Source organism: Enhydra lutris, unplaced genomic scaffold (genome assembly GCF_002288905.1).
Source record: "Enhydra lutris kenyoni isolate GAN:26980312 unplaced genomic scaffold, ASM228890v2 scaffoldscaffold46, whole genome shotgun sequence".
In the NCBI taxonomy this organism is placed as follows: Eukaryota; Metazoa; Chordata; class Mammalia; order Carnivora; family Mustelidae; genus Enhydra; species Enhydra lutris.
In genome coordinates this window covers 4,391,238-4,406,940 of record NW_019154130.1, presented here as the reverse complement: position 1 = coordinate 4,406,940, position 15,703 = coordinate 4,391,238, and the positions used below count along the sequence as shown (strand labels likewise).

At 44.2% G+C, this 15,703-nt stretch overlaps 1 protein-coding gene across 2 annotated transcripts in view; it reads right to left on the bottom strand.

The window, feature by feature from the left end:
- Positions 1 to 15,703, bottom strand: part of LOC111156548 (coiled-coil domain containing 92) — a 30,790-nt gene that overhangs the window by 8,703 nt on the left and 6,384 nt on the right. The gene's annotated exons all lie outside the window — the stretch shown is intronic.

Genomic DNA, 15,703 nt, shown 5'->3' with positions numbered 1-15,703 from the left:
CACTTGCCCTCCCTAGCCTCCCTCCACACTAGTGACCCCCGAGGGCCTCCATCAAAACTGCTGTCCTCCCCCACCTCATCTGCCACACCCCTCCCTCAACACAGGGCCTTTGCATGCCTTGTTCCCTCCATTTGGAATTCTCCCGGCAAACTACCTCCTACCCTCTTGCCTAATGAACTTCCATTCTTCCTTCACATCTGAACTCATGCGTTACCAGCCAGCTTCAGATAATTTTACAATGCTTAATGCTTCCTATGTTGCCGAGTGGAGGTCTTCACTAGAATTACATGCATTAATCAAAAATCACTACGGCAGCACTGATTTGAACATGACCTCATCCCCAACTCCTTGACATGCCAGAAGCAATATTTTAAAGTGTGCTTTACCACATTTCTTAGACTAAAGCAATGGAGTATTTTTGATGGGAAAGGGTCCCACCATTTAAAAATGGGAAACTTCTTTGTTCCTGGGCAATCAAAAGCAGACTTATCTTTTCGCTCAACACAAAGCCTGTGGAACCAGGGTAATAATTTTAGAATCTGAAAAAATAGCACACTAGCACTCACATGGTAGCTGTGAATTAGTTATAAGAAGCTATTTTAGATTCTAGTCATGAATAAGTTATAATCCATTCACGTTAGGTTCCCTCATGCCACGAGTGATCAGAACAGCTGCAGTCCGTCCTTGCCCTCTCTGCGCCTTTGGCAAGGCCTGTGACCTGACGGGAGCTGCCTGGCCCTGAGCAAGCCGTGGTGTCCCAGTGTTCTGTGACAAGGACCTCTGTGGCCTTCTCCTGGGGACTCTGAGTGCCGCTCTCCTACAGGTCCTAGAGTGTAGGCATTGCCATGGAGAAAACGGAGGTTGGCCAGGGACAAAGGCAGCAAGTGTAGACATTCAGTGTGAGCGGATTTCTAGCAGGGAAGTGGTTTTTTTAGGCAGATTCCTGGACTCAAACAGTTGCGGGTGAGAAAACCTTCAAAATCAGTTAGCTATTCCAACCCCCCTTTATTTCAAGATTAAGAACCCGAGGCCCAAAGACAACTTGCTGAACACGGGGAGATAAACAAGACCACAACAGACAAGCTCTTGAGGAGGCTCACCAGGATTAAATCTGAACCCCATCTTGTCACCTAAATCATCACAGGATCTAACTCATAGAGTTGTTCCAAGAGCAAACGGCAGCCACATACAGTGTCGGGGTGCAGTAAGTGCAGTTAGCTGTAACTAAATGTGAGCTGTAAATGTTGTAAATGTTAGCTATACTGTTTTCATGTAAATGCTGGCCCACAGTTATGCAAACAAACCCCCAAGTTGCTTAGTGAGTCCTACCTTCCGGTATTTCCAAAACATCATCTAAGTATGGAAATGAGCAAGGGAAGAAATTCTAGTTACCTCTAAACAGAGAAACATAAAAGGAAACAAAAGCATTTTCTGCTGGCCTTTATCTTCCATTTGCAGTGGAGAGAAGCATTTGGGCAGAGAATAAAGAGTTAGGCAGAGCAAGGCGCCCTCAGGGACTATAAAGCCTGCTTCTTACTTAGAAACAATCTGAAATGCTCCTCAAGAAGCTAAAAAAGGTCCAAGACTAATTAGGCCATCAACTCTCAATCCAAAATACCTGCTTTTAGGAAAGAAAACTTACTCATCTGAAAATGAATACTGACATTATTCTGAATTCACAACAGTCCTAGGTAAAAAACTGTTTTAAGTTGTAGGACCTATTTCCACTTGCACATGTATTTAAGAAATTCAACTTTTAAGAATCCCCAAGAATTAGGACATCATTGCCAGGGCACGTAAGCATTCAATGACCACTCCAGAAATATTCTGGTAAGGCGAATGAACACCGTGACAAAGTGGAAGCAAAAAGGGGCACCTTGGTGTCTCAGTCATTTGGGCGTCCAACTCTTGATTTCCGCTCAGGTCATGACCTTGGGGTCATGAGACGGAGCCCTACACTGGGCTCTTTGCTTGGTGTGGAGTCTGCTTGGGATTCCCTCTCCCTCTCCCCTTCCTCTACTCATACTTTCTCTCTAATTAAAAAAAAAGAAAACCAAAACCAAACCAAAACAAAACAAAAAACCAGAAGCAAAAAAATGTTGAAAACAAAAGATGCAATTGTTCTTGAAAATGACGGAAAATCTTTACTAATCATTCTTAGAGAACTAGATTTTTTAAAAGTTTTATTTGGGGTTGCCTGGGTGGCCCAGTCGGTTAAATGTCCTGCCTTTGGCTCAGGTCATAATCCTAGGATCCTGGGCTTGAGCCTTACATCAGGTTCCTGCTCGGGGGGGGTCACCTGCTTCCCCCTCTTCCTCTGCCTGCCACTTCCCTTGCTTGTATATGTGCTCTCTCTCAAATAAATAAATAAAATCTTAAAAAATAAATAAATTAGGGGTGCCTGGGTGGCTCAGTGGGTTAAAGCCTCTGCCTTCAGCTCAGGTCATGATCCCAGGGTCCTGGGATGGAGCCCTGCATCGGGCTCTCTGCTCAGCAGGGAGCCTGCTTCCTCCTCTCTCTCTGCCTGCCTCTCTGCCTACTTGTGATCTCTGTCATATAAATAAATAAAATCTTTAAAAAAATAAATTAAAAAATTTATTTGAGAGAAAGCACAAGCATGAGGGGCAGAGCAGATGGAGATGATGGAGAGTCTCTGGCTAGGTAGGTGGCACATCTTTTTTAAATAGGTATGTCTCCAAAAGCTAAAAGAGGAAAACTCCAGTAGAAAGCAAAGAAAAAAGAAAAAAAAAAAAAAAGAAAGAAAAGCATCTTCTTTTTTTTTTTTTTTTTTGCAAGATAACCATCTCACAAAGTAATCTGAATGTCTGCTGATAAGAGGTTAGCATAGCATGCAAACTCTGAGATCATCATGAATGATCTCATGTAGGTATGTATTTACCAACAAGGTATGTATTTACCAACAAGGAAATAGTCTACGACAGGGTAAGTCAAGAAAGTATATAAAAGTTGTATATTTAATGTCATATTTTTGCCCATATAAATGGAGACAACATCTAGAAGGATATACAACAAAGTGTTAAAAGCATTTATCTCTAGATGGTGGATTGTGGATGATTTTACTTCTTAAAAATTCTATTTTGATACTCCCTAAAGGTGCTTAAATGATGAATATGTATTATAGTCAGAAAAAAATTAAAAAGTGATCTCTCTCAAAAAAAGATAATCATTAACTATCCACTAGCAAAGCAGTATCATGTTTTTAATTATTTTGTTCCAGGATAGTCTTGGGTTGCTTGAATTGTTTACCAGAACCAAGAATAATTAACGGGAAGGCCATTTTTACAAAAGCAACAATTCGGGTCTCCCCGAGACATGCAATGATCACCATGTGCACTTGAGTACCTCCCTGCTCCCATGCATTATGCATTCTTGTAATTCTCTGACATTATCCATCATAAAGTACAAGGCCCATCAACGATTCTTTAGACACTGACAGCCATTTCCTCCTGAAAGCATGTACAGCCTAACATTAAAGTGGTAACAGATGTGATTAGAGAGATTGGCAATTAGACACGGGAATGTGATACGTGGCTGTCTGGGAAGTCTGCAGTCACCAGGGGCCTCCACGATGGATTTATTAACCAAGTTTCTCTGCAGTCTGATTATCTCATACTTGAAGAGTTTCTGTTTGGCTTCTATTTAAAAACCACGTCAGGTGTCTATACACTGGTAGGTTCTCAGCCCCTCCACACAAAAACATCTCAGTCTGTGTTTCAGATTGTCTAAGAGTGTCTCTAAGTGGGCAGTGCAGGCCAAGGTGGGCAGATGCATGAGCTCCATGGCCTAAAATCACATGGTACCTTCTGGGAATGCCCTGGGCCTCCGAGAACACTGGGCTACTTAATAGCCAGAATGCCCACACCATGTGGCAGACACATCAGCACCAGCACGCCCATCTCCTGGCTAGGGGTTGGGGGGGTGGGGGTCGATGTCCAGACATAATACCAGTAGAGACTCAGCTCAGCACTTTTTACTTCAAAGAGAAAAGTCTTAAAGAGAAGTCACCTCCAGGGAAAGAGATGGCCAAGTGGTGGCTCCACTTGGCCCTTCCCACTCTCCCTGTGGTCCTCCTCCTGTCCTTCCGCACAGTATCCAGGATGACTGCCCTCTGGGGACCACCCCGGTAACCTCATTGCAGAGGCTAGAGATGAAAACATTCACAACTCAATAGCAACGCCACCTGCAAACTTCTAGTAAGCTTGTCATTTACCAAGATGGTCCTGAGCCAATAATTTAGGGACGTATAAGTCTCCCACTTACCACACATACAGTTCTATCCAGTGATATTTTCCTTTAAATGGAAGGGAAAATAAGCAGGTCATATCTGATTAGTGTTTCCATTTCTACACCGACTGTGATTACTGCAGATTTTAATTGTCTACTGGTGGGTAACCTAAAAGATGTAGTGACCCAAATGCAGAACTGCCTTTTCACCATAATGAAATAGGAGATTCTCCTTAAATCTTAGCACTTGATGATCACAATCTAAATTGTATGTCCTAGGCTGAGAAGATGTGTTCGTTTGCTTTAAAAATATCTCTCGATGTGCTCTGCCAAACAGATGAACCATTTCAACTGATTTAACTGATAGGGCTTCCTTTATCCATCTTGTGGACCTGCGTAATTACAGTGTAGATTTCAAGGAAAGAAAGGTTATTACTAACTGAAGCTCTAAGCACTTCAATTTAGCCAAACTTTTCCTTTATTGCTTACAAAAGGCAGAACAGTCAATAGTTTCATTAGTGCTAATAGGACATATTTAGCTAAACCCTTATGGGGCGTCTGGGAAGATTATCACTTACAGAGAAAAGAGACCTTATCCTTGTGATTTAGGTGGGTGAGCTCTGCCCAGTCCCCCTGCGTCATCTCAGACAGCTTCGTAATTTAGCTTGGCAATTGAGCCAAAACGATTCACCTCCTCTGACTTGCCCTTCTGCAAAATCAGTCTGCACTAATTATTTCAGAAGAGTTTAAACAGGGAAAACAATAGAGATCTTCAAAATTATTAAAATGGTCTAACAATAGTCAACTCAACAACCAAAGTCACAGTGGCCAGGCACTTAATTTCAGTAATTACATATCTTCTGATGATCACTAGTAAAATACTTGTTTTTACTAGACACTTATTTTTATGAATAACATAGCTTGAATACCAGTAATCTGAAAAGAAGATAAACTTAGTCTTTTAAGGAGGCATTTACCTAGATCTTCATCTCCTATCACTTTTTTTGGATGGCTTCAGCATGTCCACCTACAGCCGTGTGACCCTTTGACTCTCTCCATCTTGTGATTTGACAGTCCTGACCTGAGATTACTCAGTTCCTGCAGTTTCCTTTCTGTGAGCTTCCTGTCTGTGCAGAGTGAATGAGGCACATTTACTGGTAGCATTTCAGGCTGACTCCCATAAAGTTCTTTCTGCTCACAATGAGTCTTTATTATGTCAGCGCACAAGAGAACTCCCAGGATCCCATACTTCCCTAGGTTCCAGAGAGGAGGAAAACTCTTCATGAAACATGGATCCACGGAGGTCTGTCACTTCAACAGGCAATGCTGAGAGCCAGATGTAGCTGATGGGCTCGAGGGGGCTGCCAGGTGCTGTGCGTGCCATCTTCGGGCTCATCTTTGCAACCTAATTTGGATCACGCTAGATCATACTAGATAGATGAGCCGCCAGTACATTAGCCCAGTGGAAATAAAGGAAAACAAATAAAGAGAAGCAAAATGAGAGGGAGGGCAGCTGTACTTCACAGATGAGCTATCAGCCGTGGGAGGAGCGCAGAAATTGGGGAAAGTAAACATCATTGTGTTCTGTAAGGAATTTCCAAAGAATGGAGCACAGTTCAGTATTCTCTTACTCTTACTGACCTTGACCTTTTAAAGGTCATAATTCTTTTACACTTTTGTCACTTTCTCCATTTGTACAACTGTCTCTTGTTGTTTTCTCTTGTATCTGACCCATGTTCCCATGACGGGGTTAACTAGAATCTTAGTTCATGACGCACTTTTCCAGGGCCCACTTTTATCTGGATACTTTTAATGAGCACTCGATGTATCCACATCTTTGGAAATGAGCAATTTGGGCTTAGCATGTCCAGATTTTCCATTTGAAGTCCCAAATTCTTTGGTTGGGTGTTCCAGCATCTTCTGGTTTCTCCAACTCTGGTTAAAGTCTGCGGGTTAGCTGGGAGCCTAGGGGATTTGTTTTTCCTCCTGTTTTGCATCAGGTCATGTAAGGGGTCACTTTTCTCGCTGGGGGTGTGAGGACCTGTGTGGAGCAACTTCCACATCAGGGAGACAGCTGCTACGTGTGTGCCCCATGATGCTTTTCAGCTGGCTCTGCCTTGCTCTTCTGGGGTTTGGCCACTGCAGTTGAATGTGCTAATGGTGATGGTGTTGGATGACAAGTTGTTCTGTCTCTGCCCTAACCCAGCCTCTGGGTCAGTCCAAGCCATCTGGGCAAGAAAATACTCAGACATTTTTTAGTCATGAGAAGCTAAAAATCATTCATCAATGTAAGTATGGCTATTATTGACGAGCTGTCAATGTGCCAGGCTCATAGGTAGATCATCATTTAATTACTGAAACTGTTACACAAGATGGGTATGATTATGACCATTTTTTAAGGAACAAGGGCTCAGAGAAGTAAGACACTTGCCTCAATTGACAAGTATTGTGTATGAGCTAAACACAAATCTGTTTCCAAAGGGGACATCTTCTCCCCCTTGGGCCTGCCCGGTGCTGTCCTCCACTTCCAGTGTGCGGTGTTTGGAATCACAAGGTCTCATGGCAGCTTCGGGAGAAGGTGTCCATCCTGGCTGTTCACAGTGCACGGTGGAGCTTTCCATCCCAGTGGCCATTACAGAAGGGGGCAGGCATGGTGGTGGTGACAGCTGGCGCCTCCCGCCTGGCGCAGCAGGTGCTGGCCATGGTGCTGAGCACCCCCCGTGCTGCGCCTCACCAAATCCTTACCGCAGCCCATTGGGGTGGGTACTTACTATCTTCCACCTTCACGTGCTGGAAAACAGGCACAGACAGCTTAGATGGTCTGCTCTGTGGAGATCACACCCCAGCCTGGTATTATCTTGCTGCTTTGTAGCTCCCTCTTTTCTTTCCAAGGGGGGAGTTGTGCTAATATAGGCCTGCATTTTTAGACAGGGAAGACCTAGCCCTTGGCTCAGAATTTCTTTTCACTGAATCTTAAAGCATCCTGTGACAAGGTTTTACCGAGGCGTAACCACCTCGATCAGCCGCAGTCCTGTGGAAAGTGGACTGCATAAGTGAACTCAAGTCATCCATGGGCCCCGGTGACATAGCAGGGTACGAATTAACCCCCCATAGGCATGGTTTGAATCCTAGCCCTGTCTTATATTAACCATGCAACTTTGGACAAGCTATGTCTAGCTCTCTGTGCCTCATTCTCCTTATCTGCGAAATGGGAAGGCAGCACCCATTTTGTCAGGGTTGCTAGGAAAATGAAATGAGCTCCTCTGAAGACGCACTAGCCAATAGGACCTACGGCGGTGATTCAGTCTACTCTTAGCTGTCTGAGAGTGGTCACGGGCCACACTGAGCACTTGAAATGCAGCCAGTAGGTCTGAGATTCACTTTTTCCCCCTTGCATTTATTCTGATTTGAATTAGTTCAAATTTAAATAGCCCCATATGGCCGGGGGCTACCACACTCGGCAGCAGAGATGAAAAGCATTTAGAACCACGCCTGAAGTGTGGGCTTGCTACCATTATGACTGTAATGTGGAGAATCACCCAAACAGGTTTCCCAGGCACCCCCAGACACCATTACGGGTCTGTTCTCGCTCTGCACTGCAAGAATGATTTAATAGTTTTATCTTAGCTGCCATCATAATCACACTACCCCATTTTTTGTCTCCCTAGCATTTATCACTATCTACAATTTGGTCATTTACCTCTCTTATATTATCAGAATGTAAACTCCATGGGAACAAGGGCCTTTCTGTCTGTTCCCTGCTATGTCTCCAACACCTAGAATAATGAATGCCTCCCTCTAGCAATCGGAGTTGGTCCTTTGGGAAAGGGTTCCCTGTGGCGCTTTAGTGGTGTTTTCAGCCAATCTCTGGTCTGACACCCTGCCCTGTTAGGTCGTGTATTTTGTATTGGTGAGGTGAGAGGATGTTGAAATATTTCTCCCACTGGCATGGCAATAAGGCAAAGGAGGGAAGGATAGCCAGTTCACACATAACTTTGGGGAATCTCTCAAATAAAAAGACCCAAAAACTATCAGGCCACATAAAAATTTCAGTGGGAGGGAAAGTGTGGGCGTGTTCGGTATATTCTGAGTTTGTGACATACGGGATCTTGTTGGGGCAGCTTATCTACAGGTGGAAAAGTTATTTCTGTCATGAGTCAACCGTATCAATCCTTGGTGCACAACACTGAACTCAGGATGTGGCTGTGCCACGTTCAGATCAAGGGCTTGGTTCACGCCGGAGGCACTTTCCATTGGAGTCAGAGACTCAGAAATGAGGAAATGCTCATGCCAAGTTTCGAAGAGGCTTTCCTGGGCCATGACGTGAGAAAAACGTGGACAATGCAGCAAGTTCTCTGTTAAGCTGACTTTATTCCATTCACGGGACCATTCTTTATTTCTACTGTCGGACTTCCCATTTCAAAAATGTACTGTTACAGGACTTCTGAAAGCCCGGGAACCACTTGAATCACCAAGAGGTTATGGTGAGCACCAGCAGCTGGACATCACCGTTTTTTTTTACCTTTTGAAGTTGCCGAGGCCTGTTAGAATAGGCCGAGCAACCCATCCTCCTTTTAAACTTGTGCCTATTAACTATCAAGCCAGCATACGGTCCTTGGCACCCGCTGTGTACTCAGTCCTATGCCTACAATCTACCGGGGTTGTGAGACTCAGCCAAAGAGAACAAAGTATAATGAAATCCTCCTGAGGTATATGCCAAGAACAGGGACCAGGGGAAGGGTTTGCCTCGCATGGCGCCTGAAGTGCTTTCTGATTTACCTGCCTGTCTCCCACACGAGGCTGTATACATCCCTGGGAGGCAGGGTCCCGGTCATTTGAGCATTCCCAGGGCTGTCTGCACTGCCAGGCATGTGGGAGCCCCTGGTGAGTGCTGAGAGGAGCAGGACTGTCAGGGCAGAGATGGTTTTGTTTTGAAGAGGGACCGGGTTCACATGGGAGAAGGTGCTTCTGGTGAGGTAAATGTGGGGTCTTTAGAGTAGCAGTGAGGCCAAGCTGAACATGGAAAGAACATTCTGGGGAGTGGTAGAAAATAAGGTTAGACAGAAAAACCAGGGTTGGATTTCAGTTGCTTATTAAAAGCCACTCAGAAAAATGGAGCTGGAAGAAGAGCAAGAAAATGGGGGAAAACTGAGGTTTTATCCAACAGAGGCGAAACCTGAAGAGTATTTAGTCTGGTGGTGCAGGATTATGGAAGGCAAGAGCCTGACAGCACATCCTCCCGCTCTGGGGAAACCACCTGCACAGAATGCTTTTAATGCCTTGTGCCAAGCTATGCCCTTTCACACATTCGTTTTACACGTTAACAAACAAGCTTCGACAGGTTCAATAACTTGAAGTCACAGCTAGCAGAGTGGCAGGGCTGGCCTTCATCCCCAACTGGGCTGACGCCATGGCCACGCCCTTAGCCCTGGGCCCTGCTCCTCGTCCCACACGAAGGTGACAACCCACAAATGCTTTAGTGTGTGCCCTGCAGAAGCAGAACAGTGTTTGCTCCACGTTCCATTTGTTCTAAGTCCTCTCCTGCCCTTTTCTTTCCCCATGTTAAGTTTTAAGCTTCTCGGGTCTATTCTTGTTTTGCTTGATGCTAACTAGAAGTCCGGGGCTTACTCTTGAGAATGCTGCTCGTGAAAAAAAAAAAAAAAGATCTCATAATAAAAAAATATTTCTTTCCTCCTAAAGCTGCAGTAAAGCAGACACTCCTTTGTGTCTGGGTTAAGAAGCTAGTTTTTTTTTTTTTTTTTTTTTAGATTTTTTTTTAGAGAGAGAGAGCGCATGCACACAAGCAGGGGGAGTGGCAGGCAGAGGGAGAAGCAGGCTCCATGGAGCAGGGAGCCTGATGCGGGGCTTGATCCCAGAACCCTGGGATCATGACCTGAGCTGAAGGCAGACACTTAACTATCTGAGTCACCCAGGTGCTCCAAGACACTGGTTCTGTTAAAGAACTACAATCGTACTCCGCTCTCCTGTGTGGAAATGAATACTTCTGTTTCACTACCAAATAAGTATTTTAAGACAGCTAGTCGTTAGAGATTGTTGCTAATTCACTTAAAATATAAGTTTTGATTTCGAAAAGTTTGCTTTTCTAATTAGTTATCTCATTGATAATTTATTGATTTAAAGATTTTATTTATTTGAGAGAGAGCAAGAGAAAGTGGGAGAAAGCTAGCAGGGTGGAGGGGCAGAGGGAGAGGGGGAAACAGGCTCCCCACTGAGCAGGGAGCCCAATGTGGGGCTCCAACCCAGGATCCTGGGATGATGACCTGAGCCGAAGGTAGGTGCTTAACTGACTGAGCCATCCAGGTGCCCAGTGATTTTTTGTTTTAATAATACAACTTAAAGTGACATTTCTTATGTGAAAATATAGAAACCTTTAAGGTTTCCTGGTTAGAGAGGGGCCTGGCATTTCTCTCTTCCTGTGGAAGATTAAAATAAATGTAGACACTGACAAATTCCTTATTCGGATGGACTTTGAGTGTGTCCATCCACATCAACCATCGGTGCCACACTCAGATGGCTAAACAGAATGGGGAGTACAAAGGGGAGGCTGCATCCCTGCTGGGGTGGGTACAACCTAGCAGAGAGTGGGAAGAGTGGTGACTGCTTGGGTCTTGAGGAGCTGGCCCGCCTCTGCAGTCTGACTCTAACCTGCTCTCCATAAGCAGCTTTTTCTCTTTGTTAGAGAATTGACGCAGTCATTGTTTTGTGGCTGATGCAAGACACACATATCTACATACATACATATAACATACATATTTCAAGAGCAGACGGAATTCACGCGTGAATGTTACGATGTGAGACAACTGTAAGCAGTCGGAATTAAAGGAAGAACACAAGGCATTCCATCCGCTTCAGGGTGTGACCCAGTTAGAGTGGTGGTTCTCGTCTGGGCACCGGGGTTGTCCCAATCAGGTAAGGGGCATGTCCGGCATCTAGCGGGGAGAGGTGAGGCGTGCTGCAGAATGGCCTACAGTGCACAGGACAGATGTCGCAAGAGGACGATGCAGCCTGAAACAGTACGGCGGCTGAGAAGCCCGGGGCCCGAGTCAGTCTAACTGGAGGCAGGCCTCTTTTTCCTCTCTTGCTTGAGGTTTACCCCGCCCTCCTTGGGCTTCCTGGCTGGCCGGTAAGCTGCGGTGGATGGAGCTCTTAAGGACCAGCTCCAGCCATGCGCGGGGCTCTCCCTGCAACCAGCTGCTGACCCGAGAGGGAAGGGCTGCCGTTCGAGAGAGCTTCTCCCCCACCGCCGAAGCTCGAGGTGAGGTGCGGCTGAGGGAAGGTGCTGCTTTACCCGCCTCCCCATGCTGGCCAGAAACACACACACTGTCTTTCTTTCTTTTGCTTGGAAGAAAAGAGCTGCATGTAAACTCCAATTTGCTTAAGAATATAATAATGTTCTTGGGGCGCCTGGGTGGCTCAGTGGATTAAAGCCTCTGCCTTCGGCTCGGCAGGGTCCTGGGATGGAGCATCAGGCTCTCTGCTCAGCAGGGAGCCTGCTTCCCTCTCTCTCTGCCTGCCTTTCTGCCTGCTTGGGATCTCTGTCAAATAAATAAAGTCTATTAAAAAAAAAAGAATATAATAATGTTCCTCCCTTTATCTGACAGTCTAAGATGTCTTTTCCTATAAATGCTTAAGACCTGAGAAGCGGAAAGGGCGAATATGAGAGATTTCTGAAACCCCAAATAGGGACTCCAGTATTACGGTTACAAAAGTGGTATTTTTAGAGATGATAAATGGATATATCAAAATTGACCCAATATACACTTTCCATGGGAGTACTCTGATCTAGAACAGTTAATGAATCTCTAGGAAATTTTGATGTCTAAAGGCTTTAACATTTCTTGAATGCAAAGGAATTCCTGTTTTTAAGGAGACCATTAAATAGTATATATGAATCTTAAACGGATTTTAAGGACTCCAAATTAATTTATAAAACCATGCCATGCCAAAACCCCTAAAATTTATGCATACTACTAGCACTTTAAGAAAAGCTTTCCAGGCTGGGAAAAATGAAAGAACAGGCTCCATGATCACCAGGAAATGCTATTTATAAAAAAGAGCCATAATTTAAACTTCATTATTTGCACAAATGTATTGGAAAAATCAAAGAAATTAGTGTCGAGCTGGTAAATCTTAAAATGGTTTTCTACTTAGAAAAGGTCTCTTCCAAAGTAAAAATAATCAGGTTGTAAGAATCCCAGTTTACGGGGTGCCTGGGTGGCTCAGTGGGTTAAGCCTCTGCCTTCAGCTCCGGTCATGATCTCGGGGGTCCTAGGATCAAGCCCCGCATCCGGCTCTGCTCAGCAGGGAGCCTGCTTCCCCCTTTCTCTCTGCCTGCCTCTCTGCCTACTTGTGATCTCTCGCTCTGTCAAATAAATAAGTAAAATCTTAAAAAAAAAAAAATCCCAGTTTAGAAATAGAATTTAAAGATACAGGTACAAATTGAAAAGCTATTTATCTCTTTAAAAAAACCTCTGTATTAATAAAGGGATGAAAGTATTCTAGTGTGACATGGAAGGCTGCATAACAGAATTAAATTATTCAGGTGCCCTTTAGTATTCTTGAGGCAAATTCTCTCATGCACTGTTTTGTGAATTTGGGGTGTAAGGAGGGTCCTATTTTCCTCAGTGGGGTCACATAAAGCATCCCAGTTTGTTCTTTCAATAAAGCAAGCACCTTTCTCTGAGTACCTCTGAGCCAGGCACCAGGAAGGACATTGGAATACCCCTATGAATAAAACAGACACAAATCCTGCTGTCACAGAGCCAGCCTGCTGGAGTGGGGAGGAACTGACAACCCCACACATATTAATTCTTACAGAAAAGTAGGATTTTTGCACAAAGGCTAACTTAAATTGTACTTCATAAATCCTTTACACTTGCCTTACTATCAGCTCATGGTTTTCCACACCATCATTTAAGAGTTGGTAAATCTCGACGTGCGCGAGCAACTGATAACTACAATTTAAGAAAATCATGTAATTTATTTTTTAAAAATCTTAGACAATAATACCTATTATAGTGACTTATAAAGTTACTCCACTTCAGGGGTCCCTGGGTGGCTCAGTTGTTTACTGTCTGTCTTTGGCTCAAGTCATAATCCCAGGGTCTTGGGCTAGAGCCCCACATTGGTCTCCCTGCTCAGCTAGGAGTCTGCTTCTCTCTCTACCCTTTCCCTGCCCCTTGTGCTCTCTGCTCTCTCTCATGCTCTCTTCCTCAAATAAATAAAATCTTCAGAAAAAAAGTTACTCCGCTTCCATTAGCTGAGTAATGTTTTAAGATACTATATTTATCTGACAGATTCTTAGTCAACAATTGCGTTATTCTTTAATGTGAATTGTCTATATTTTCTAAAATCCCTCATTCTTTTTGGACTAGAAGAGTACTGAAGTAATTAGTTAATAATCTACACTTACCTAAAGACACATAAAGAAACTAAAATTCAAATGGGAAAAACCATACCTTATCTCCTCACAACCCCTGTGGGTCATCTGCTGGGTATTTTTTTTTTTTTTTTTAAGGTTTAGTTTTTATTTCAGCAGGGCCGGGGGTGGGGGTGAGTGGGCAGAAGGACGGAATCTGAAGCAGACTCCCAGCTGAGCACAAAGCTGGATGCAGGGCCTGATCCCACAGCCCTGAGATCATGACCTGAGATGATGACCTGAGTCAAAACCAAGAGTTGGACACCCAATTGACTGAGCTACCCAGGTGCCCCATTTTGAGCACTTGTTCTTACAGCTCAGATTAAGATGGTAAAATCAAGTGATGTTATTCTGGATATCTGAGATGTCTGATGACATTTAAAACCCATAATTTAAAATCTCTATATATTATTTAGATAAACTGTTCAGAATGACTGTGTGAATCAGGTATATTAAAGTAAATCAATAAAAATTTGTGTATAATTGGGGAGAAAAGATTAACAGCTGCAGACCAGAAAATTAATCTCTGATGCAAACTCTTCTCAGTGAAGGAGAATCTTTATCCATTTTTGCTTCCACAGTCCGTCCAGAAGACAAATATATTGTCCTCACTGGAATATGCAGTCCCACTGGTCTTTCTTTTTTCTGACTCTCATTCTGACTGTGGATAGTTATGAGATGGTGGTCTCAGTCTGACTGTGAACATAGTGAGGCTCCTCACTCTGGGAGAAGCTCATTTCTCATGGTGCTCATGTTACCCTATATTGGGGGCTGCTTTAGAACTATTTTTCTTTTGGTGAATAATGTGGTCAACACCTACCTAACAGAACTCACCATTTTCAGACTGACCAGTTCCTTCTGGAAGCTCTTCCCCATGCTGTCTCTGTCCCAGACCAGGCGCCTGCAGTAAAGGGCCTCTTGAGTCTGGCGGGGAGTCCTTGCAACCAGACCATGCCCCAGACAGCTCCTTGACAGCTCCAAAGAACTTAGTTTCCTCATCTTGCTCCACAGCCTGACACCCACATGAAAAAGGATGCTAGGGATGATTAGACATGAATAGTATGCTCTAAATTTTCCACTGTAGCTCAACGTTATATGCACTGTCCTATTTGTCAGGCTCACATTGTGGGTGTAGAGCGGGTGGGAGAGAAAGAGAATGGCTTATCTATCCCTTGGGGGGGGGCATTTGTAAACATATATTCAAATTAGCTTTATTCAAATGAGGAAAATGGTTTTAATGTGAATGTTTTAGCAATTTCACCAGATGCAGAAGCTACCCACATACAAAGGCTGTCATAATGACTGACAAAAAGGACTTCTGAAATATTCTCTGTCCAGATTTGGCACATTAAGTGTGTCTGTCTATAGCAGGAAACCACAATTCACAGGTCAAACTGTAAATAGAACTCTAATGCCCTATACAGTCACCAAGGCCTTCACTGTATCACCCAGAGTCAGAAGAGGTAGTGAATTATCAAGATGAAATTGAAAGAAATAATCTGGCAGGATTCTGCTGAAACTGGACTGAAGTGGCTGGATAGATGTCCTACCTATGGGTTATGAACACAAGAGTTTTAACCAACAAAAATCTGGGACCTTCACCTAAAAAACTGAGCAGGCTCCCAAGACTTCTAGTTACCCTCCACTGGCATAATGTTAGTGTTCTGGGAGAAGCTGGGTTCTCCCAGTGGGAAGTGTTGATAAGGGGGTGTCCACGTGCTTCAAGGTGCCGGTGCGGGAAGCCTGGGTGACTGGGTGAACATCCGGGTTCATCAGTCCAGAGTATCATTTCAACTTTCCCGTAGGGACTTGCAGTTCTGTAGGGTTAGGTCCTAATGTGCCAGGGACTCAATAGCAGCTCTGGTAGGAAGACACTGGCGCAGCCGTTTTAACAACTTCTCAATGCACTCAGTGTTCCTCCAAGGCCCAGCAACAGGTAATCTGCTTCCTGTCTGAGCTTCTGACATGAGATGATAACCTGCACAGGAATGTTTGTGGTGTCCCGAATTTCCTCTGAAA